This window comes from Balaenoptera physalus, assembly GCF_965194825.1.
Source record: "Balaenoptera physalus genome assembly, chromosome: 10".
Classification (NCBI taxonomy): Eukaryota; Metazoa; Chordata; class Mammalia; order Artiodactyla; family Balaenopteridae; genus Balaenoptera; species Balaenoptera physalus.
The window spans coordinates 32,267,601-32,292,170 of record NC_138889.1 but is presented as its reverse complement, the minus strand read 5'-3'; positions in this window follow the sequence as shown (position 1 = coordinate 32,292,170).

The following is a 24,570-nucleotide window of genomic DNA, read 5'->3' as shown; positions in this document are numbered from 1 at the left end:
CCACACGGCTCAGAAGAAAAGGGAGAAAATGAAAGAAAAAAAGAAAGAAAGAAAAAGAAAAGAAACAAAGAAAAAATAAATAAAATAAAGTTATTAAAATAAAAGATAAAAAATTATTAAAAATAAAAAAATTAAGAAGTAATTAAAAAAAAGAAAAAATAGAAGAAAGAAAGAAAGAAAGAAAGAAGAGGGCAAAAAAACCCAAAAAACAAATCCACCAATGATAACAAGCACTGAAAACTATACTAGAAAAAATAAAATAAAATGGATAGACCCAACTCAGTACAAATGGTAAAAGCAGAGCTATACAGGGAAAATCATACAAAGATGCATACACATACACAATCACAAAAGGAGAAAACGGAAAAATATATATATTTATATATAAAAAAAAGGAAGAGTGCAACCAAATCAATAAACAAATCTACCATGATAATAAACTCTAAATTCTAAACTAAGATAAACATGAAACCAGAAACAAATTAGATGCAGACAGCAAGCCCCAAGTCTACGGTTGCTCACAATGTTCACCACCTCAATTTGGGATGATTCATTTTCTATTCAGGTATTCCACAGATGCAGGGTACATCAAGTTGATTATGGAGATTAAATCTGCTTCTCCTGAGGCTGCTGGGGGAAATTTCCCTTTCTCTTCTTTGTTCACACAGCTTTTGGGGTTCAGCTTTGTATTTGGCCCTGCCTCTGCATGTAGGTCGCCTGAAGGTGTCTGTTCCCCACCCAGACATGACAGAGTTAAAGCAGCAGCTGATTCAGGGTCTCTGGCTCACTCAGGCCTGGGGGAGGTAGGGGTACAGAATTTGGGGTGAGCCTGCAGCTGCAGAGGCCGGCATGACGTTGAAACAGCCTGAGGTGCACTGTGTGTTCTCCCAGGGAAGTTGTCCCTGGATCACGAGACCCTGGCAGTGGAGGGCTGCACAGGCTCCTGGGAGGGGAGGTGTGGGTAGTGATCTGTGCTTGCACACAGGCTTCTTGGTGGCTGTAGCAGCAGCTTTAGCGTTTCGTGCCCATATCTGGTGTCCATGCTGATAGCTGTGGCTTGTGCCCATCTCTAGAGCTCATTTAAGTGGTGCTCTGAATCCCCTTTCCTCATGCACCCTGAAACAATGGTCTCTTGCCTCTTCAGCAGTTCCAGACTTTTTCCCGGACTCCCTCCCAGCTAGCTGTGGTGCACTAGCCCCCTTCAGGCTGTGTTCATGCAGCCAACTCCAGTCCTCTCCCTGGGATCTGACCTCCGAAACCAGAGTCTCAGCCCCCAGCCCCCACCTGCCCTGGCAGGTGAGCAGACAAGCCTCTCAGGCTGGTGAGTGCTGGTCGGCACCGATCCTCTGTGTGGGAATCTCTCTGCTTTGCCCTCTGCACCCCTATTGCTGCGCTCTCCTGTGTGGCTCCGAAGCTTCCCCCCTGCCACCCCCCATCTCCACCAGTGAAGGGGTTTCTTAGTGTGTGGAAGCTTTCCCTCATTCATAGCTCCCTCCCAGAGGCGCAGATCCCATCCCTATTCTTTTGTCTCTGTTTTTTCTTTTTTCTTTTGCCCTACTCAGGTACGTGGGGGGTTTCTTGCCTTTAGGGAAGTCTGAGTTCTTCTTCCAGTGTTCAGTAGATGTTCTGCAGGAGTTGTTCCACATGTAGATGTATTTCTGATGTATTTGTGGGGAGGAAGGTGATCTCAACGTCTTACTCCTCTACCATCTTGAAAGTCTCTCTCAATTTGACCGTTTATTTAATGTCCTCCTTTGTCTCTTGTAATAGTTGTGGCTCAAAACATATTTTGTCTGATATTATGATAGCCATCCCAGCCATCTTCTGGTTAGTATTTGCATGGAATTTCTTTTTCTATTCTTTCACTTTCAAGTGATTTGTTTTGTTGGATTTAAAGTGGGTCTCTTATAGATAACATGTAGTTAGATCATGTTTCTTTTTTTAACCCATTTTCCAGTCTTTGCCTTTTTATTGGATAGTTTAATCCATTTACATTTGAAGTGATTACTGGTAAGAAAGAACTTCTTCCATTTTGCTCTTTGTTTTCTATATGGCTTATAAATTTTGTAGTGAGTGTAAATGAATATTCAGCTCAAAAAGAAGAAATTTTTGAGCCAAAGAGAGGGAAAAGGCTTATAATTATCCTAAGTTAAAGAAAAAGGTATCTTTGTAATTATTATGACAAAACTCTCTTTAGTCTTTAAGTAAATTTGTTTAGAAAGATCCCCTTTGTGAGCTCAAGATCCATGGGGCTTTAGTATTATGACTTACTACCTCCTAACACATTGGTTCTAAAACAAAAAGGTGGAAGTAAAAGAGTAATTTTCACCAGTGTAATTCAACAGTATCCAGCCATGCAACTTTTAAATATCCTATCTTTTAAAAAAATAAAAAGAAACTAACATAGGTAGAGCTTTTAGTGAGCTTTAGGCTAGACCCTTTATTTTCTCATTTTGATGGTGACTTGCATTCAGAAGGTAATATCCATTAACTACCTGGTCTTGAGGAGCCTTAATACATTTAATTTTCTAATGAAGTCTTTAATCATTGGCCTTCATCTACGTTTATGGTCATTCAGCTTTCTTAGAAGGTCAAAAAATCTTCAATGTTCCTAAACAAGTTTCTTTATTCCTTTTCCAAAAGCTTTTTTATTAAATCACTCTCCAGTGCTTGAGCACAGGACAGAAGCATCCCATTCTCTTCAAGGCTTCCCTTGGATGGGATAGAACCATCACTCAGCTTTTACGCATATCTTTATCTTTGTGATATATTAATAATAAAACAAACACAACAAAACAGGAATCTTTTTCTTTTTGGTCACAGACATGAAGCCAGCTTGGAGAAGGGTGAGATATTAGCCTTTTGCATTGGTTTCTAGACTTTTAAAAGGAAAAAATTCTTTTAAAAAAGAGCAATAAACTGACTTTCCATGTATAAAGCATAGACAAACAGAACTATTCAGTTTGAAGTTATAATGAAGGGGGGGGTGTGGGGGCCTGGAGCTGTGACCCTCCCCTTAAGTCTTTATTCCACAATTCTGCCTACTAGTAATTTTCAACCATGGCTGTATATTAGAATCACCAGGGAGTTTTTAAAAATCCTGCCAGGCTTCTCCCCAGACCATTTAAATTAAAATATCTGGGAATAAGACAGAGGCATTAGTATGTTTGAAAAGTCCACAGGTAATTTCAATATGCAGCCAAAGTTAGAACCATTGCAAGGAAGAGAGAAAGCCATTGAAACAGAGTGTATTTTTTATATGACTGCAGTTGTAGATTTTTTTCTACCATGTAGAACAGCTAGGGATGATAGAAATAGCTAGATAGCTGGATTAATATAGTTCCCTTTGCTTTGTTGTCATTTCACAAACAACAAGGTTAGAACAGAAGTGAGCTTTTTTAGGCCATGAAAATTTTAGCAGACTTTAATAAAAAAAAATTAAAAGCCCGTATGTTTGGAACCAAGCAACTTGATCTTTTGTAATTTGACTCCTGAGGAGAATATTTTTCAGAGGGAATTATGTCAGAGGTTAAAAGAAAGAGAAAAATAAAAATCATCCTGTTCCCTACTTTGAAAAGTTAAGTGATTAGAGAAAAATCCATGGGGAATATTTCATTCTTCTCATTATGTCTATCCTCTATTCTATTAGGAGAGAACAAAGGGAATTAACTAAGAGGCTCTCTCTAGTACCATTAACAGAAAACTTCTCTTTGTCTGATTATGATTTGCAGTGATCAAAATGTTGCTCCTTCTGAAGATCATAATTGCAAAGCCTTTCTTTCCCACTCCATTTCAGGGAGCTCTCATTGTCCTCATTGGGTGTATTGAGCTGAAATAACTTAATGGATTTAGATATTAAAAAATCAAATGAAGAATCAAAACATTATAGAAACATCTGAGATATAAGTTAGTAATGAACATATTTTGGAAGGAAAATTTCACAGTTGGTGCAATAAAGTTATGATGAGGTCAGGTAGTAAATGAATAGATTGAATAAAAATAAAGATAGCAATTTCCAAAGGAAACAGACTTGAGCCCATTCTAATTTTTAAGGTTTCTTACATTTTGCTTTAAAAGAGTTTAATTCCTGCAAAACAATCCTCATAAGGAAATCTTTGTCCTTTTTCTGCATATTGAGAACAAGTTGAGAAAGGAATCCTGGGAAGTGAATTTTTGTTCCTACGCAGTGAAGTCAACTGGTCAGTGAATATAGGCACACATTGGAGATATTGTGGATTGGTTCCATGCCACCGCAATAAAATGAGTCACATGATTTTTGTTTTTTTTTTGGTTTCCAGTGCATATAAAGTTATGTTTACAATACACTGGAGTCTATTTAGTGTGCAATAGCACTGTGTCTAAAACAATGTACATATCTTCATTTAAAAATACTTCATTGCTAAAAAATGCTAACCATCCCCCAAACTAAAAATGAATAAATAAATAAATAATAAATAAAATAAAAAAGAGACTTCCCCAGCAGTCCAGTGGTTAAGACTCTGCCTTCCAATGCAGGAGGCGTGGGTTCGATCTCTGATCAGGGAACTAAGATCCCACATGCCGCAGGGTGCAGCCAAAAACTAAAAAAAAAAAAGAAAGAAGAGAGAAGAAAAAAATGCTAAACATCCTCTGAACCTTCAGCAAGTCATAATCTTTTTGCTGGTGGAGGGTCTTCCCTTGATGTTGATGGCTGCTGACTGATCAGGGTGGTGGTTGCTGACACTTGGGGTGGCTGTGGCAGTTTCTTAAAATAAGTCAACAATAAATTTTGCCACATTGATTGACTTTTCCTTTCATGAAGTGTTTCTTTGTAGCATGCAGTGCCGTTTGATAACATTTTATCCACAGAACTTCTTTTAAAATTGAAGTCACTTAATCTAAATCATTTGTTGTCATTTCAACAGTCATCACAACATCTTCACCAGGAGTGGATTCCATCTCAAGAAACCACTTTCTTTGCTCTTCCATATTAAGCAACTCCTCATCTGTTAAGTTTAATATGAGTTTGCAGAAATTCAGTCACATCTTTCGGCTCTACTTCTAATTATAGTTCTCGTTATTTCTACTACATTGACAGTTACTTTCTCCACTAAAGTCTTGAACCCCTCAAAGTTATCCATGAGGGTTAGAATCAACTTCTTTCAAACTCCTGCTCATGTTGATATTGTGACCTCTTCCCATGAATCACAAATGTTCTTAATGGCATCTAGAATGGGCGATCCTTTCCAGAATATTTTCAATTTACTTTGCCCAGATGCATCAGAGGAATTACTATCTATGTCAGAAAGAGCCTTATGAAATAATAAAACTTGAAAGTCAAAATTACTCCTTGATCCATGGGCTGCAGAATATACAGTATATAGAGTTCAAACTCATGTTTTTGTGACTGTGTAGTTTTCCATTATATGGATGTATTTAATGGGTTTCATGTTGATGGTTCTAGTTTTTTACTATTACTAACAATATTGCAGTGAACCTTCTTGCACATGAATTTGGAATAGTATGCTAGTATATATAAAAACATATTTTTGGCAGTAGTATTACTGAGTCAAAGAGTACAAGCATTCAAACCATTGACAGACATTGCCTAATTGCCCTTCAAAAGAGCTAAGTAGCTTCCCAGCAAAACTGTATGAAGGTGCTTATTTCCCCATAAACTTGTGAATACTAGACATTATCAAACCTTTTTTTCCTAATCTGATAGATAAAAACCAGAATCTCATTTTTATTGAGATATAATGCACATACCATAAAATTCACCTTTTTAAAGAGTATAATTTAGTGATTTTTAGTATATTCATATTGTTGTGCAACAATCATCTCTAATTCCAAATATTTCTGTCACTCCAGAAAGAAAACACATACTCATTAGCAGTCTCTCTTCATTCTCTCCTGCCTTCACCCAGCCCCTAAGAAATGCTAATCTACTTTCTGCTTTTATGAATTTGCTTATTCTAAACATGTCATATAAATGGAATCATACAATATGTGATCTTTTTCATCTGGCTTCTTTCACTTACAATAAAGTTCAAGGATCATCCATGTTGTAGAATGAATCAGTATTTCCTTTTCATAGCTGAATAGTAATAATACTACATTGTATGGATATACTACAATTTGTTTATTCATCAGCTGATGAACATTTGGGTTTCCACCTTCTGACTATTATGAATAATGCTGTTATGAACATTCACACTAATTTTTGTGTAAACTTGGGTTTTCAGTTCTCTTGGGCATACATCTAGGATTGGAATTGCTTGGTTACATGTTAACTCTATGTTTAACATTTGAGGAACTGCCAAATTTTCTTCCAGAGTGGCTGCACCATTTTACATTCCAACTAGTGAAGTACAAGGGCTCCAATTTCTTCACATCCTTACCAACACTTGTTATTGTATGTCTTTTTTATTATAGCTATCCTAGTGGGTGTGAAATATCTCAAGGTGGTTTTGATTTGCATTTCCCTAATGAATAATGATATTGAGCAGTTTTTCATGTGTTTACTGGCCATTTACCAATCTTTGTTGAATAAATGTCTGTTTAAGCTCTTTGCTCACTTTTATTATTGAGTTGTTTTTCAATTGCCTAGTTGTAAGAGTTGTTTATATTTTCAGAATACTATACCCTCATCAGATATATGATTTGCAAACATTTTCTTCCCTTCTGGGGATTGTGTTTTCACTTTCTTGAGGGTATGCTTTGAAGCAAAATAGTTTTAATTTTGATGAAGTTCAATTTATCTTTTTTTTTTATTACTTGTGCTTTATGTGTCATACTTAAGAAACCATTGCCTACTCTAAGACCACAAAGATTTATACCTATGCTCTCTTCTAAGAGTTTTATAGTTTTAGCTCTTACATTTAGATCTTTGATCTAGTTTGAGTTCATTTTTAATATGGTGTGAGTGAGGGGTCCAACTTTATTGTTTTGCATATGAATATCCATTTACCTATCCCAGCACCACTTGTTGAAAAGACTATTCTTTACCTACTAAATTGTCTTGGTACTATTAAAAATCAGTTGTCTCTACATTTACCATTTAATTCTGGATTCTCAGTTCTGTTCTATGATCTGTATGTCTACCCTGATGTTAATGCTACACAGTTTTTATTATTGTAGATTTGAGGTAAGTTTTGAAATTGGGAAGTGTGGGTTGTCCAATTTTTTTCTTCTTTTTCAAGATTTTTTGGCTATTTGGGTCTCTTGCACTCCCATATGAATTTAGGGTCAGCTTATCATTTTATGCAAAGAAGTAAGCTGGGATTTTGATAAGTATTATTTTGGATCTGTAGATATAGTAGTTTTATTTTTAGTTTTTTGAGGAACCTCCATACTGTTTTCCATAGCGGTTGCACCATTTTACACTCCTACAAACAATGAGCACAATTTCCAGTTTATCCACATTCTCACCAACCTTTGTTATTTTCTCTTCTTTTTTTTGGTGTGTGTGGGGGGTGGGTAATGGCCATATTAACAAGTGTGAGATGATGTCTTATTTTCCTGATGATTACACATGTTGAGCATCTTTTCACTTACCTATTGGTCATTTGTATATTTTCTTTGGAGAAATATCTATTCAAGTCTTTTGCCCATTTTTAAACTGGATATTTGCTATTGAGTTGTAGGAGTTCCTTACATACTTTGTGTATTACCCCCTTATCACATATATGGTTTGCAAATATGTTTTCCCATTCTGTAGGTTCCCTTTTCACTCTGTTGATTTTTTCCCTTGCTGTGCAGAAGCTTTTCAGTTTGATGCGGTCTACTTCTTTATCTTTGCTTTTGTTGTCTGTGCTTTTGGTATTACAGCCAACAAATCATTACCAAGACCATTGTCATAAAACTTTCCCCCTTTGGTTTCTTCTTGGAGCTTTACAGTTTCAGGTCTTATGTTTAACTGTATAATCTCAAGTGTTTTCTATGTATGTGTCTTCTCTGGAATTTTGTATATGGATTCTTAATTAGGGGGAGCTCATAGTCTCTTGCTCTCTCTGGTGTCTCTCTGCTGTAACATGGGTCTCTTGAAGCATATAACACAGCTCTTTTCTGTTCTCAGTGGCCCCTAGGCATCTAGTGTTTATTGAATCCTGTCCACACTCTGAGACAGGCAAGAGAGAAACAAGTCCCTCAGGCAGACCCCAAAAAGCTGGAACATTTGAGTATGACTTACTCCCTCTGCCTCCTGATGGAGAGGGCACCAAACTGTAGTGGCCTCTGGAACAGCAGCACCCTGCATTGTTATTTTTTGTTCTAGGTGAACCCAAGACATCTAGAGTATGCCAGGTCCTATCAGGACTCTTGAGACAGGTGAAACAGAAGCTGGTTCCTCAAACAGCCTCCCCCAAAAAGTCAACATTGAATGTATGGTCCAGTCTTCCTTTTTCCTCCCCAGGAAGAAGCTGAGGGCTGGAAGTTTCTTCACAACTTTATGGTGCTGTCCTAAGGGGAGAGACTATGGTGAAAGAAAGGATGCCACTAATTTTCCTACCTACTTTGATATGGCTGATTTCACACTTGCTTGGGGTGCAGGGATCTCTTAACTGGTTCCTAAATTTCTCATAACGGGGGTTGGTCCATTTATTATTTTTAAGTTGTTGTCTCCATGCTCCATGGGAAGAAGGAGGGCCTGGGTCTTTCTATTCTACCATTTTGCTATAATCATCTCCAATCTGTATGCCTTTTATTTCTATTCTGGTGGGCAAGGCAGTCCCCTGGCATGGTTAGCTGTGAGTCCCAGCAGCACATTTCTGTTGTGGACACACTGTTGGACAGGGCAGGCCCCCAGCATGTTGTGTAGCCTTGCAGCACCTACTGCTGCAGAAACAGTGGTGGACAGGGTAGGCCCCTGATGCAAATGGTTGTGAGGCTAGGTAGCATGTGTCTGCTGTGGGCTCTACCTTCTTTTTAATACAGGCATTTACAGCTATACAGTTCCCTCTAACTACTGTTTTAGCTGCATTTCCTAAGCTTGGTATGTGTATTTTTATTCATCTCAAAGTATTTTCTAATTTTTCTAGTGATTTCTTCTTTGACTCATTTGTTATTTAGAACCCATTATTGTTCTTGTTTAATTCTGCGTATGTGTTCTTGTTTAATTTCCACATATTTGTGAATTTTCCAAATTCCCTTTGGTTATTGATTTCTAATCTCATTCCATGTGGTCAGAGAACATGCTTTGTATGGCATATATTTTTAAATATACTGAAAAATATACTGTTTTATGGCCTAGTTTATGGCTATCCTAGAGAATGTTTTATGTGCACTTGGGAAGAATATGTATTTTACTGTTGTTGAAAGAGTGTTCAGTAGATGTCTGTTTTGATGTAGCTGTTTTATAGTGTTGTTCAAGTCTTCTGTTTCCATGTTGATCTTCTGTCTTGTTGTTCTAGCCATTATTGATGGTAGGATATCAAAGTCTCCAACTATTATTGTTATTTCTCTTTTCGGTTCTGTCAGTTTTTCTTCCTGTATTTTAATGCTCTGTTATATGTTTATAATTGTTGTATCTTCTTGATCGATTAACCCTTTTATCATTACAAAATGATCTTCTTTGTCATCTCTATGAAAATTTTTTTTCTTAAAATCTCTTTTGTCTGATATTAGTATAGCTTTTGTCTGATATTAGTACAGTTCTTTCAATTAATATTTGCATATATTTTATATATCTTTTCCCATCCATTTGCTTTTAACCTATTTATGTCTTTAAGTTAAAAGTGTTCCTTTGTAAATAGCATATAGTTGGATCATGCTTCTTATTCCATTTTGCTAATCTCTGTCATTTAATTGGAGAGTGTAATCCATTGCCTTTTTTGTTTTGTTTTGTTTTTCAATTTTTAAAATTGAAGTATAGTTAATTTACAATGTTGTGTTAGTTACAGGTGTACAGCAAAATGATTTAGTTATATATATTCATATATGGATATATATATATAATATATATAATATATAATATATATATATATAAACTCTTTTTCAAGGTTCTTTTCCATTATAGATTATCACAAAATATTGAATATAGTTCCCTGTGCTATACAGTTGGTCCTCGTTGTTTATCTACTTTATATATAGTAGTGTATATATGTTAATCCCAACCTCCTAATTTATCTCCCTGCCCCCCAACACCATTATCTCCTTTGGTAACCATAAGTTTGTTTTCTATGTCTGTGAGTCTATTTCTGTTTTATAAGTTCATTTATGTCATTTTTTTAGATTCCACATGTAAACAATATCATATGATATTTGTCTTTCTCTGTCTGATTTACTTCACTTAATATGATAATCTCTAGGCCCATCCATGTTGCTGCAAATGGTATTATTTCATTCCTTTTTATGGCTGACTAATATTCCATTGTATATTATACCACATCTTCTTTATCCATTTATCTGTTGATGGACATTTATGTTGCTTCTATGTCTTGGCTATTGTAAATAGTGTTGCTATGAATTTTGGGGTACGTGTATCTTTTTGAATTAGAGTTTTCTCTGGATATGTGCCCAGGGGTGGGATTTCAGTCTCATATGGTAACTCTATTTTTAGTTTTTAAGACATATAATCTCTGTCTTTTAATCGGAGACTTTAACCCATTGAGTTTTACTTTAATTCCTGATAAGGTAGGATTTATGTCTGTCATTTTACTATTTATTTTCTTTTCCAATTCTCTATTTCTCCATTACTAGTCTTCTATTATATAATATAGATATTTGTAGTATACTATTTTAATACTCTTGTTATTTATTTTACTATTTTTTTGAGTTCTTTTCTCAGTGGTTGCCCTGGGGATTACCAGGAGCATCTTAATTTATAGAAATCTAATTTGGATTAATACCAACTTCATTTTAATAGTATACAAAAACTTTGCTTTTATATAGTTCTGTTTTTTACTCTCCCCCTTGTGTTTTTATTGTCACACAAATTACATCTGTGTACATCATATGCTCCTTAACACAGATTTATAATTGTTGTTTTATGCAGTTTACCTACATAGTTACCTTTATTTGTGCTCCTTATTTCTTGACGTAGAATGTATTTAATGTCCAGGGTCCTTTCATTTCCACCTGAAGATTTCACTTTAATATTTCTTGTTGGGCAGGTCTACTAGTCTCTCAGTTTTTGTTTATCTGGAAACATCTTAATTTCTCCTTCATTTTTGAAAGACAGTTTTGTTAAATACAGAATTCTTCATAGAAAGTTTTGTTTGTTTGTTTTATTCTTTGACTATGTCATCCCACTGCCTTGTGGATTACATGGCTTCTGATGAAAAAGGATTTCTTAATCTTGTTGAGATTTCCTTGTATGTGATAAATTGCATCTCTCTTAATATTTTCAAGATTCTTTTTTCATCTTTTAAACAGTTTGATTATGCCATGTCTGTGTGTGGATCTATTTGAATTTATGCTACTTTGAGTTCATTGAGCTTCTTGGATGAGTAGATTAATATTTTTCATAAAATTTGGGAAGTTTTTGGTCATGTTCCTTCAAATTTTATTTCTTCCTTTTTCTCATTGTCCTCTCCTTCTGAGACTCCTTTTCTGTGTGTGATGATACTCTGGATGGTGTCACACAGGTCTCTTAGATTCCGTTCATTTTTTAATATTATTTTTCTTTCTGTTTCTCGGACTGGACAATCTCAATTGACTTGTCTTCAAGGCCACTGATTCTTATGCCCACATATGCTGCTGTTAAACTCTTCTGATAAATTTATCATTTCAGTTTGTGTACTTTCCAACTCTTGAACTTCTATCTGATTCTTTTGCATAATGTCTTAATCTACTGATACTCTATTTGGTAAGACTTTTTACTCATACTTTCTTTTGTTCCTTAGAAATGGTTTCATTCAGGTCTTTGAACATATTTAAAATAGCTGATTTTAAATTTTTTTCTAGATTTAAAGTCCTTGTCTAGGCCAATGCCAGGATTCCTTAGGGAGAGTGCCTACTGATTGTTTTTTTTCCCCCCCGTTTAAAAGTCATACTTTTTAATTTTTTCACCCATGTCTTATAATGTTTAGTTAAAAACTGGCCATGTTATGTAATATACTGTGAAAACTCTGGAAATCAGATTCTTCCTCCTCCCCAGGCTTTAATTGTTTCTGTTGCTACTTGTAATTGTTGTTTGTTTGTTTAGTGACTTTTCTGAACTAATTTAAAAAGTCTGTATTACTTGTGTGTGAGCACTGAAGTCTGTTCTTGGTTAGGTTGGTGAACAGAAATTCTTGTATACACCTGGAGCCAGTAAATGTTCCAGTTTTTGCTGAGAAGCCCTGTGTGCATGTTGGGCACTCCTTTAATACTCAGCCAGGCATTTGACAATTCTACCTTAGCCTTTACCTTCTGCTTATGTCATCATCACAAGTTATAAACTTAGGGCTTTCTCCAGTCTTTCCTGAGTATGTGCACAGTTCTGCACATGTGTGTGGTCTTCTAGATTCCAAGGAATATGTCAGAGCTTTTCAAAGCCCTTATGGACATTGTTTAAGCCATTTGGTTAGCCTATTATTTGTCCCAACTGTTATCCACCTCTTAAAGCATTGTGAAGTTATTATTTTTGACAGATACCCCAAGGGAACATGGTATTTGCACTTGGTGAATTCTCTGAGTCAATTCAAATAAAAACAGCTTGGTATGGAGAGTCTTCCAGGATCCACCAGGCAGGTCACGTAATTAAATTCTTGGGAATGAGACTTTAAAGGTGTTCCTTATTCTGTCCTCTCCAGTGGCTGCCAGGCCGCAAGTTTCCACCATGGTTGTAGACTGTTGGTTTTCAAGGCTACTGTGGAGCTGGAGTGGGAAAGATGCAATGTAGTAAGTTAAAACTTCACAAAGCTTGTTGTTCTTACTAATATTTTGCCTTATTTCTTGAAAAAACCTCTCCCTGTATGAAAGAAAGCCTTCTTTTATTTCCAGTGTTATGAAAGAGTAGATTCTTACAATTTTTGCAAGTTTCTCACTACTGTTATGTAGGAGAGAATTCTGAAGGCCTTTACACTGCCATTTTTAGCAATGTTACTCCTGCTTAACTTTTATTGAAAGTATTTATTCTGAGTTCCAAACAACCATTTTACAAATATACTTTTGGGGACAGCCTAAAATAGTTCTTCTCTCACTGCTCACAATAATACAGAGCTTGGCCATTTCTACTCATAATCACAGAACTGCCTCTCTATGCTATATAATTTGAGGAATATTAACAGGTTCTGCCACCTCCAAACCTTCTTACCAGCCTGCCATCATTGAAGTTCCCACCATTAGAGTCACTAAGCTAGAAGAGCACAAATATCTGGGTACTGCCCAGAAAACTCCAGTTCAAAATTCGTAATATCATGAAGCATTCCTAAAAACACTCATTCCCTGTTAAATTAACTGCTTGACTGACACCTTGGACCCTGAGATTATAAGACAAGATTCAGGAGGAGGTAACACATAGCATGTTTAAGACTTGAATAGCCCCAGTGGTGGGAAGATAAAACAGAGTAGCAAAGTGAGATGGAAAAGCAATAGATGAGTTCTTGTAATTTAAAAACTTAACCTCAAATTTAACCCAAATGACTTGTGACATTAATTCAATTGCACATCTTTTTTAGTCTCACAGTCTTTGTTTGTAAAATGCATATAATAATCTTTGCCATGTCAGGTTGTTGGGAGAATGAAATGTATGTAGGGTTACCTGCTACAGTACCTGGCATAGAGAAGATGCACAGTTAATGTTAATTGAATTGGGAGGTCCAGATATGAGGAGTAAATAGGGCCATAGTGGGTAGACTGAGGACAGGAGGGACTCTATAACTGAAGAAAGACTGTAATCACTTCTTTTGTAATGTAAGCTCCCAAATGGTCAGAACTTCACCACCTAGTTCATTGCTGAATCACAGTGCTTAATGCAGGAACTGACACACAGTAGGTGCCCTAAAATATTTGACAGTCTTTTTTGTTTCCTTAATCTCCAGCAAACAAGATTCTATAATCTCCATTAGTAATCACTTAAGCATTTAACAACCCTGGTGGGGACTACTTCCCAACAGCTTTGCTAACTCCCTTTTGTTGCAGCTAGAAACTATTCATCTTACTCAATTCTCAGTGCAACATTTCAGCTCCCGTGGTTTTTGAAAGGTGTGTTTCCTCTGGTTTAGCTGTGGTTAATTTTGAGTTTCTTTAATAATTAATACCAGATCTCACTCCAACCAAGCTGACAGACAGGCTCCTCTGCCTCTCCTTTTGTTTTTTAATTGGCATCTTGTGAGCTGCAAACTGCACAGTGCAAATGAGTTAAATATCAGGCTGACATTTCCTTGTTGACAAAATTCAGCAAGCTCAGCCTCAGGAATGTTCCAGGAAGAACTACAGAAACAACACTGACTGAAGGGACAAAAATGGTCCCATGATTTTTTTCCTAATGTTTTTGCGGTTGCTCAAAGGGCTAAAATGTAGACGAGGTTAGAGGACAGTGATTCCCAAGTGAAAAGACAGAGGTTTATTATTATTATTTTTATTTATTTATTTTTTGCCTCTGAGTCCTTGTGGGATTTTATTTTTTTAATTCAGACAGAAAGTCACAAAAATTATACTCATCCTCATCAGTTCACTCAGTCCCATGTAATTAATTGTTTTTTTTTTTTATCTTGATCTTTTGTTAGCACTTTTATGAGTTCATCAGTTTTTCATCAGAGTTCTGAAAATGCTTATTCATTCAGTTCAGCAGTACAGTCAGTTACCAGAAACCTGTACTTGTCAGAGTCTTTTCCATGAATTTCTTGAAGATGAAACCCTTTTATAGGAACATATTTGCAAAATCATCAGAGTACACCCAGAACTGTCTGTAAATGACAAAAGACTTAAAAATGACCACGGTAAAAGATTTGATGAAAGTTCATAATAATGCAGTTGACAAGAAAATTAGTTATTTCTGAGATATATATTTTAAAGTAATAACTAGGATTATTACTTATAACATTATACCAGAACATATAAGATTTTTAGAAATTTCATGTAATGTCTGAAACATTTATATTAACATATTTCCATATATATTTCCATACAAATACAAATATAAGATTTTTAGAAATTTCATGTAATATCTGAAACATTTATATTAACATATTTCCATACAAATAACCCAATGAAAGTTTAGTATTAGTTGTTTTGTTTGCTTTTTTATACTGCAGGTTCTTATTAGGCATCAATTTTATACACATCAGTGTATACATGTCAATCCCAATCGCCTAATTCAGCACACCACCATCCCCACCTCACCGCAGTTTTCCCCCCTTGGTGTCCATATGTCCATTCTCTACATCTGTGTCTCAACTTCTGCCCTGCAAACTGGCTCATCTGTACCATTTTTCTAGGTTCCACATACATGCATTAATATACGATATTTGTTTTTCTCTTTCTGACTTACTTCACTCTGTATGACAGTCTCTAGATCCATCCACGTCTCAACAAATGACTCAATTTCGTTCCTTTTTATGGCTGAGTAATATTCCATTGTATATATGTACCACATCTTCTTTATCCATTCGTCTGTTGATGGGCATTTAGGTTGCTTCCATGACCTGGCTATTGTAAATAGTGCTGCAATGAACATTCGGGTGCATGTGTCTTTTTGAATTACGGTTTTCTCTGGGTATATGCCCAGTAGTGGGATTGCTGGGTCATATGGTAATTCTATTTTTAGTTTTTTAAGGAACCTCCATATTGTTCTCCATAGTGGCTGTATCAATTTACATTCCCACCAACAGTGCAAGAGGGTTCCCTTTTCTCCACACCCTCTCCAGCATTTGTTGTTTGTAGATTTTCTGATGATGCCCATTCTAACAGGAGTGAGGTGATACCTCATTGTAGTTTTGATTTGCATTTCTCTAATAATTAGTGATGTTGAGCATCTTTTCATGTGCCTCGTGGCCGTCTGTATGTCTTCTTTGGAGAAATGTCTATTTAGGTCTTCTGCCCATTTTTGGATTGGGGTGTTTGTTTCTTTGATATTGAGCTGAATGAGCTGTTTATATATTTTGGAGATTAATCCTTTGTCCGTTGATTCATTTGCAAATATTTTCTCCCATTCTGAGGGTTGTCTTTTCGTCTTGTTTATGGTTTCCTTTGCTGTGCAAAAGCTTTGAAGTTTCATTAGGTCCCACTTGTTTATTTTTGTTTTTATTTCCATTACTCTAGGAGGTGGATCAAAAAAGATCTTGCTGTGATTTATGTCAAAGAGTGTTCTTCCTATGTTTTCCTCTAAGAGTTTTATAGTGTCCAGTCTTATATTTAGGTCTCTAATCCATTTTGAGTTTATTTTTGTGTATGGTGTTAAGGAGTGCTCTAATTTCATTCTTTTACATGTAGCTGTCCAGTTTTCCCAGCACCACTTATTGAAGAGACTGTCTTTTCTCCATTGTATATCTTTGCCTCCTTTGTCATAGATTAGTTGACCATAGGTGCGTGGGTTAATCTCTGGGCTTTCTATCTTGTTCCATTGATCTATGTTTCTGTTTTTGTGCCAGTACCATATTGTCTTGATTACTGTAGCTTTGTAGTATAGTCTGAAGTCAGGGAGTCTGATTCCTCCAGCTCCATTTTTTTGCCTCAAGACTGCTTTGGCTATTCGGGGTCTTTTGTGTCTCCATACAAATTTTAAGATGATTTTTTCTAGCTCTGTAAAAAATGCCATTGGTAATTTGATAGGGATTGCATTGAATCTGTAGATTGCTTTGGGTAGTATACTCATTTTCACAATGTTGATTCTTCCAATCCAAGAACATGGTATATCTCTCCATCTGTTGGTATCATCTTTAATTTCTTTCATCAGTGACTTATAGTTTTCTGCATACAGGTCTTTTGTCTCCCTAGGTAGGTTTATTCCTAGGTATTTTATTCTTTTTGTTGCAATGGTAAATGGGAGTGTTTCCATAATTTCTCTTTCAGATTTTTCATCATTAGTGTATAGGAATGCAAGAGATTTCTGTGCATTAATTTTGTATCCTGCAACTTTACCATATTCATTAATTAGCTCTAGCAGTTTTCTGGTGGCAGTTTTAGGATTCTCTATGTATAGTATCATGTCATCCACAAACAGTGACAGTTTTACTTCCTCTTTTCCAATTTGTATGTCTTTTATTTCTTTTTCTTCTCTGATTGCCGTGGCTAGGACTTCCAGAACTATGTTGAATAATAGTGGTGAGAGTGGACATCGTTGTCTCGTTCCTGATCTTAGAGGAAATGCTTTCAGTTTTTCACCATTGAGAATGATGTTTGCTGTGGGTTTGTCATATATGGCCTTTATTATGTTGAGGTAGGTTCCCTCTATGCCCACTTTCTGGAGAGTTTTTATCATAAATGGGTGTTGAATTTTGTCAAAAGCTTTTCCTGCATCTATTGAGATGATCATATGGTTTTTATTCTTCAATTTGTTAATATGGTGTATCACATTGATTGATTTGCGTATATTGAAGAATCCTTGCATCCCTGGGATAAATCCCACTTGATCGTGGTGTATGATCCTTTTAATGTGTTGTTGGATTCTGTTTGCTAGTATTTTGTTGAGGATTTTTGCATCTATATTCATCAGTGATATTGGTCTGTAATTTTCTTTTTTTGTAGTGTCTTTGTCTGGTTTTGGTATCAGGGTGATGGTGGCCTCATAGAATGAGTTTGGGAGTGTTCCTTCCTCTGCAATTTTTTGGAAGAGTTTGAGAAGGATGGGTGTTAGCTCTTCTCTAAATGTTTGATAGAATTCACCTGTGAAGCCATCTGGTCCTGGACTTTTGTTTGTTGGAAGATTTTTAATCACAGTTTCAATTTCATTACTTGTGATTGGTCTGTTCATATTTTTTGTTTCTTCATGATTCAGTCTTGGAAGGTTATACCTTTCTAAGAATTTGTCCATTTCTTCCAGGTTGTCCATTTTATTGGCATAAAGTTGCTTATAGTAGTCTCTTAGGATGTTTTGTATTTCTGCGGTGTCTGTTGTAACTTCTCCTTTTTCATTTCTGATTTTATTGATTTGAGTCCTCTCCCTCTTTTTCTTGATGAGTCTGGCTAATGGCTTATCAATTTTGTTTATCTTCTCAAAGAACCAACTTTTAGTTTTATTGATCTTTGCTATTGTTTTCTTTGTTTCTATTTCATTTATTTCTGCTCTGATCTTTATGATTTCCTTCCTTCTGCTAACTTTGGGTTTTGTTTGTTCTTCTTTCTCTAGTTTCTTTAGGTGTAAGGTTAGATTGTTTACTTGAGATTTTTCTTGTTTCTTTAGGTAGGCTTGTATAGCTATAAACTTCCCTCTTAGAACCGCTTTTGCTGCATCCCATAGGTTTTGGGTCGTCGTGTTTTCATTGTCATTTGTCTCTAGGTATTTTTTTATTTCCTCTTTGATTTCTTCAGTGATCTCTTGGTTATTTAGTAACGTATTGTTTAGCCTCCATGTGTTTGTCTTTTTTACGTTTTTTTCCCTGTAATTCATTTCTAATCTCATAGCGTTGTGGTCAGAAAAGATGCTTGGTATGATTTCAATTTTCTTAAATTTACTGAGGCTTGATTTGTGACCCAAGATGTGATCTATCCTGGAGAATGTTCCGTGCGCACTTGAGAAGAACGTGTAATCTGCTGTTTTTGGATGGAATGTCCTATATATATCAATTAAATCTATCTGGTCTATTGTGTCATTTAAAGCTTCTGTTTCCTTATTTATTTTCATTTTGGATGATCTGTCCATTGGTGTAAGTGAAGTGTTAAAGTCCCCCCCTATTATTGTGTTACTGTCGATTTCCTCTTTTATAGCTGTTAGCAGTTGCCTTATGTATTGAGGTGCTCTGATGTTGGGTGCATATATATTTATAATTGTTATATCTTCTTCTTGGATTGATCCCTGGATCATTATGTAGTGTCCTTCCTTGTCTCTTGTAACATTCTTTATTTTAAAGTCTATTTTATCTGATATGAGTATTGCTACTCCAGCTTTCTTTTGATTTCCATTTGCATGGAATATCTTTTTCCATCCCCTCACTTTCAGTCTGTATGTGTCCCTAGGTCTAAAGTGGGTCTCTTGTAGACAGCATATATATGGGTCTTGTTTTTGTATCCATTCAGCCAGTCTATGTCTTTTGGTTGGGGCATTTAATCCATTCACGTTTAAGGTAATTATCGATATGTATGTTCCTATGACCATTTTCTTAATTGTTTTGGGTTTGTTTTTGTAGGTCCTTTTCTTCTCTTGTGTTTCCCACTTAGAGAAGTTCCTTTAGCATTTGTTGTAGAGCTGGTTTGGTGGTGCTGAATTCTCTTAGCTTTTGCTTGTCTGTAAAGCTTTTGATTTCTCCATCAAATCTAAATGTGATCCTTGCCGGGTAGAGTAATCTTGGTTGTAGGTTCTTCCCTTTCATCACATTAAGTATATCATGCCACTCCCTTCTGGCTTGCAGAGTTTCTGCTGAGAAATCAGCTGTTAACCTTATGGGAGTTCCCTTGTATGTTATTTGTCGTTTTTCCCTTGCTGCTTTCAATAATTTTTCTTTGTCTTTAATTTTTGCCACTTTGATTACTATGTGTATTGGCGTGTTTCTCCTTGGGTTTATTCTGTATGGGACTCTCTGCACTTCCTGGACTTGGGTGGCTATTTCCTTTCCCATGTTAGGGAAGTTTTCGACTATAATCTCTTCAAATATTTTCTCTGGTCCTTTCTCTCTCTCTTCTCCTTCTGGGACCCCTATAATGCGAATGTTGTTGCGTTTAATGTTGTCCCAGAGGTCTCTTAGGCTGTCCTCATTTCTTTTCATTCTTTTTTCTTTAGTCTGTTCCGCAGCAGTGAATTCCACCATTCTGTCTTCCAGGTCACTTATCCGTTCTTCTGCCTCAGTTATTCTGCTATTGATTCCTTCTAGTGTAGTTTTCATTTCAGTTATTGTATTGGTCATCTCTGTTTGTTTGTTCTTTAATTCTTCTAGGTCTTTGTTAATCATTTCTTGCATCTTCTCAATCTTTGCCTCCATTCTTATTCCGAGGTCCTGGATCATCTTCACTATCATTATTCTGAATTCTTTTTCTGGAAGGTTGCCTATCTCCACTTCATTTAGTTGTTTTTCTGGGGTTTTTTCTTGTTCCTTCATCTGGTACATAGCCCTCTGCCTTTTCATCTTGTCTATCTTTCTGTACCTGTGGTTTTTGGTCCACAGGCTGCAGGATTGTAGTTTTTCTTGCTTCTGTTGTCTGCCCTCTGGTGGTTGAGGCTATCTAAGAGGTTTGATGGGAGGCTCTGGTGGTGGGTAGAGCTGACTGTTGCTGTGGCGGTCAGAGCTCAGTAAAACCTTAATCCACTTGACTGTTGATGGGTGGGGCTGGGTTCCCTCCCTGTTGCTGTGGCGTCAGAGCTCAGTAAAACCTTAATCCACTTGACTGTTGATGGGTGGAGCTGGGTTCCCTCCCTGTTGGTTGTTTTGCCTGAGGCAACCCAACACTGGAGCCTACCCGTGCTCTTTGGTGGGGTTAATGGCAGACTCTGGGAGGGCTCACGCCAAGGAGAACTTCCCAGAACCACGGCTGCCAGTGTCCTTATCCCCACGGTGAAACAGAGCCACCACTTGCCTCTGCAGGAGACCCCCCAACACCAGCAGGTAGGTCTGGTTCAGTCTCCCCCAGGGTCACTGCTCCTTCCCCTGGGTCCCGATGCACACATTACTTTGTGTGTGCCCTCCAAGAGTGGAGTCTCTGTTTCCCTCAGTCCTGTCAAAGTCCTGCAGTCAATTCCCACTAGGCTTCAAAGTCTGATTCTCTAGGAATTCCTCTTCCCGTAGCCGGACCCCCAGGTTGGGAAGCCTGACGTGGGGCTCAGAACCTTCACTCCAGTGGGTGGACTTCTGTGGTATAAGTGTTCGCCAGTCTGTGAGTCACCCACCCAGCAGTTATGGGATTTGATTTTACTCTGATTGTGCCCCTCCTACCGTCTCACTGTGGCTTCTCCTCTGTTCTTGGACGTGGGGTATCCTCCTTGGTGAAGTCCAGGGTCTTCCTGTCAATGATTGTCCAGCAGCCAGTTTTGATTCTGGTGCTCTCGCAAGAGGGAGTGAGAGCACGTCCTTCTACTCCACCATCTTGGTTAATCCACCAGAGGTTTATTATTGATTTTGTAACTAGTCAAGGCTGTGCATTTACTAGATGGTCTAGCACAGACCCTTCAGAGCTACAGTAAACAATGATAAAAATCAAGTCTACAAGAATCAGCCAAATATTTATTTAATATTAATGTGAGTACCTGGGCCAGTGACAATCATACATCAACAGTGAAATGCCATAGACGTAGCCTAGAAGAATGAGAGTATGAGGAGTAGAGAAAAACGGTTCAGAAGCAGAAATTTATCAGGTGTACGTGTGTGTGTATCCATTGCACCTATATTTTATCAAGTTCATGCTGAGAGAACTAGGTGGCTGCTAGAAGAAGATGGTAGGGCTTCCCTAGTGGCGCAGTGGTTGAGAATCTGCCTGTCAATGCAGAGGACACGGGTTCGAGCCCTGGTCTGGGAAGATCCCACATGCCGCGGAGCAACTAGACCCGTGAACCACAACTACTGAGCCTGCGTGACTGGAGCCTGTGCTCCTCAACAAGAGAGGCCGCGATAGTGAGAGGCCCGTGCACCGTGATGAAGAGTGGCCCCCGCTTGCCACAACTAGAGAAAGCCCTCGCACAGAAACGAAGACCCAACACAGCCAAAAATAAATAAATAAATTAATTAATTAATTTAAAAAAAAAAGAAGATGGTAAAATTTCAAAGTTGAGTACATAAAAGAATTTTTAAAATATCACTTTAAATGTAACCTCACATTCAATTTTTAAAAATTCTATTTTAAGTGATTGTCATGGTAAGCATGGCTTTTCAAATTGGAAAGTTATAAATTTTCATGTGGTCTGAGTTAAGGTAAGTATCAACTAGCCATTAAGGCTAATGATTCATGTTTCACACAGGGCTTGTCACACAGAGTATCTACGGAATAAATATTTTTGATTAAACTGTGTATTGCACAATATATAAAATTATTTCTATGAAGACTATCTATACAAAGTCTGAAAGGAATATACTTCCGCTGATGCCCCCAGAATAAAGCAATTGAATGAAAATTTTACCTTTAAAAGAAGGAGAATATCAATTGCCATATAAATGAAATATTACAAGTAGAAAAACCTATAGTTCTTGTGAGTTAGGAAAAACCTTTTTTCCTATTTATGTCCTCCCAGCATACATTTTCTCAGAAGTCATTCTTGGTGTCAGCAAATTTTGCTGTGATGTTTCATGCTTTAAAACCTCAATGGCTTTCAATCCTAAACATTCTTTTTGCTCATGTTACATAGTGGTGGCTGCAGTCCACATATCTTCTCATAATGGAGATAGAGGCTGAAGGAGCAGTCCCTATTGGTTATATGCCATTTTTGTGGCAGAGAAAAATAGCCAGAGAGCTGGTGGGAGCTCCTGCTGCCTTTCAAAGCTTGTGCTCAGAAATGGTGTATATCACATCCACTCCCATTCATTTGGTCCAAGAATGTCACGTGGCTAAACCCAAAGTCAGTGAGGTAGCAGCAGCGGGCACATCGAGTGCCAGGTCCAGGGTCAGGGGCCAGGATCACCGGGTGAAATGCTGGACCTCCAATGAAACTTGAATTCCAGTAAAAATCAAATATGTTTTTAATATGTGTGTGCTCTAAATATTGCATGGAGCATGCTTATTTCATAATATTATTTGTTGTATGTCTGAAATATAGGGAGTCTGCATTTTTACTTGTTAAATCTGGTGACCCTAGGAGGGATAAATAATCCTCCTAGAGAGAAAGGTGACTTATCAGGAACAACCATACAATCTACCATTGTACCTCTATATTGTTACCCTTCTATAATTAATTAATTGATAATTAATTAATCATAGCTCCAGGAATCTGCTTGCTCCTCTCTGCTCCATGGACTTTCCTCTGTACTAATCAAATCTAATGCCAACTGGCTTCATATTAATGACAAAATTACGATGAGCTCCAGGTCTCTCTCCAAGAACTTAGCTTCCCTACAAGTGTTTATAATTTATTCTCACCTGGATCCACAAACAAATGAGTCACTTGTGGAGAAACACCCATCATATTCTTTTCCTCTCCTCCTGCAACTCTCACTTGCTCATCTCCGCTGCCTCAGAGCCATTTGAAGGAGCCTCACCACTACTTCTCTGCCAGTGCTTAACCCTGAGGACACTGGGTACCAAGGGAACTGGGTCCCAGTGCCCCCGAAGCTGCTATTCTTCAGAGCACCAGGCTGGAGCTGGCTCCATAGAAAGATGGGAGAACTGTCCTCTCTCAGCTCTCCGTGATTGCAGCTGGACCCAGGACCATCTCTACTCATGCCTGAGGTTCCATGACAGCAGGTTTGCCAGTTTCTGACCTTAAACTTGTAACTGGGTCATCTCAAATGCAGTCCCAGGGACTTTAGGCTTAAGCATCTGCAGTGGAGTTATTGGGGATAAAAGCCAACTGGACGTTTTGTATGAGCCATTGTGCATACCCATGGTGCTCTTGCCCTGCTTGTGCCTAGCATGGTAACAATGCTACTTGCTTCCTCCTCTTTATACACCTTTTGCCTGTGTTTGTCTTTCCCATGCTCTCCTTTGCCTCCAGGAGTTCACAGATATTGATTCTTTTTCCTCGAATGTTTTAGTGCATCTCCCACCATGCAGTAAACTTTGTGGTTGGTTCCCCAATATCAATTCTATCTGTTCCTCAGTGAGAAGCAGTGATGCGATGGGGGAGTCGACCTAAGGATAATCCAATCTGTACTGCCTGTGGTTGGTTTATATGACCTAGCTCTGGGCAATGTGATACAGGAGAGTTTTGCTAGAAGCTGCTGTGTAATGTCTTTCTTGCTTTTACAAGAGAATGGTGGGAAGTTATTATTTCTCTCTATTTTGAGCAAGGAAATACATCGCAGTAAATGCTATGACCACCATCCTGCAGCCATAAAGGGAACCAGAGATAGGATGAAACCAATGCTGTGGATAGTAGAGCAGAGAGATTACAAAAACCTGAGTCTCCATGACATCACTTCACCTGTGGCTCAATCAACTTTGACGTGCACCTTACTTCCGGATTGCCTCTTTGTGATCTACAAATGTGCTTGCTGTTTAAGCCAGTTTTGATTTTCCATTTTTTATAGCTGAAGGCATCCTAACACATCCTTCCCTTTTCTTCCTCCCCTGCCAACTCCTTATAGATCAGGATTGAGTTTAAGTGTTATTTTCTTGGGATTGCCGGAGTCTGGGTTAGGGCCCTTTACTTCTGCTCTCATGGTCTTTAAGACACTTTGTATCATTGCTGTGTAACAGCCTGCAGCCAACTGCTAGAACATAATTCCCAAAGGGCAGGAACTATTTCTGTCTTGTCAACAGGTATATTACTGTCACAGTGTCAGCCACAGAGTAGATGCTTATTAAAGGCTTGCTGAAAGAAGGGGCTCCAAGGCCTCACACCAGTATCATCACATTTAGTCATTCAGGTCCCTCTCACCTTCACTGCCAGGTTCCTGTCTTTGGTTGGTTATGGCAATATTGCTTGCCCTCTTT